Below are 1,492 nucleotides of genomic sequence, written 5' to 3' on the forward strand. Positions count from 1 at the left end.
TCTAGTAATTACTAGAAATAGGGTACGCTGGTATATAAAAGAGGGGAGGTAATGTGTGTGGAGATATTGAGTAATTGAACTGCAGTCACACGGTATTGTTGAAGTTAACGTTCGTTCGTTACAGTGTTGTTTTAGCGCGAGTATTGAGATTAAGTGTATCGCAGAGTTATATTCGGAAAGAATAAACCAGTTTTATTAAGTAAAGACTTGTGTCGTTAAAGTTTCGTTGAAACGAAGTTACGGAAAATTAATTAACACACGGAGACGTAACAATATTTACAAAACAACAATTCTAGCCGCGGCTTATAGAACGGCTCTGAGTTTGTTTATTTTATTTTTTGTTTTTTCAAGTACAAACTTTTAGCTCATAGCTCCGTCATCTCTTGACCGATTAGAGATCTAATTACAGTTTTGGATTCAAGGAGGTAAAACCCTTTCGACTGATGTCTCGTAGGTTAATTTACTCTAATCCTACCTAAAACAATTTCAATTTGAGGGTAAGCTGGTAGTGATCCTGATGAGTAATTAAATCGAATCGGGTATACACGCGTTCCACGCATGGTATTGATAGGACACAAAAATATAGCGAATAAAAAGGGAAAAAAGTACCATAGATTAATTTACTCTAATTCTGCCTAAAAGAATTTCAAGTCCGCGACTATTGAGGATTCCCTCTTAATTATTTCTTTTATCACTGAAGCATTGACGGTATATATATATCTAGTATTAAACGTCTGTAACGAATGTTGCTTTTACCATTGTGTGTTATTTTTGAGTCAAGGACGCGCATGTACAAATTGAGGAAAGTAATCTAAACAAGTAGGATATACAGGCTATACTGTATATACACAGTTTATCGCACAATTCGACGCCTGCGATGCTTGGCACAGGCGTAAAGAGAGAGAGTTCTTTAAAAACAGTTTTAATCATAATGATAATATTCCACATATTTCAGTTCTAAACTAACTAGTAGTCCTTCACCTAAATATCTATACGAATAGGTTACAAATGTGTAAAGTATCTTTCCTTGTGTCGTAAATAAAGCTCTATCGGTGAAGCTGGAGCAGACTGGAACGCCGCTCCTGTATTATTTACTAAAGTACATGTATTTTTCAAATATATTTATATTGTAGTTACACTAATTCATAGTTTTAACTTGCATGTTTGAAATGCTACGTTTGAAAATTATAAAATTCATGTTTAAAATGATGATTTAAGATTATATATACACAAATAATATATATTTTGTGGTATGGAGATGCTATATAAGCTGCAGGTAATTTATCACAAATAATATATATTTTGTGGAGATGCTATATAAGCTGCAGGTAAGTTATTACAAATAATATATATTTTGTGGAGATGCTATATAAGCTGCAGGTAATTTATCACAAATGATATATATTTTGTGGAGATGCTATATAAGCTGCAGGTAAGTTATCACAATATATATTTTGTGGAGATGCTATATAAGCTGCAGGTAATTTATCAC

The 1,492-nt window shown here is 32.8% G+C and overlaps 1 protein-coding gene across 5 annotated transcripts in view; it reads left to right on the forward strand.

Moving 5' to 3' along the window:
• LOC106471273 overlaps window positions 1–1,492 on the forward strand; it is a 13,698-nt gene that overhangs the window by 1,852 nt on the left and 10,354 nt on the right. The window contains exon 1 of one of the 5 annotated variants that reach the window (XM_022399878.1): window positions 905–1,099. The exons of the other annotated variants lie outside the window; for them this stretch is intronic. The gene's annotated coding sequence lies outside the window, so the exon portion shown is untranslated. Of the gene's footprint in view, window positions 1–904; window positions 1,100–1,492 lie in introns of those variants that run through there. 5 annotated transcript variants of the gene reach the window in all.

This window comes from Limulus polyphemus, unplaced genomic scaffold (assembly GCF_000517525.1).
Source record: "Limulus polyphemus unplaced genomic scaffold, Limulus_polyphemus-2.1.2 Scaffold4509, whole genome shotgun sequence".
NCBI lineage: Eukaryota > Metazoa > Arthropoda > Merostomata > Xiphosura > Limulidae > Limulus > Limulus polyphemus.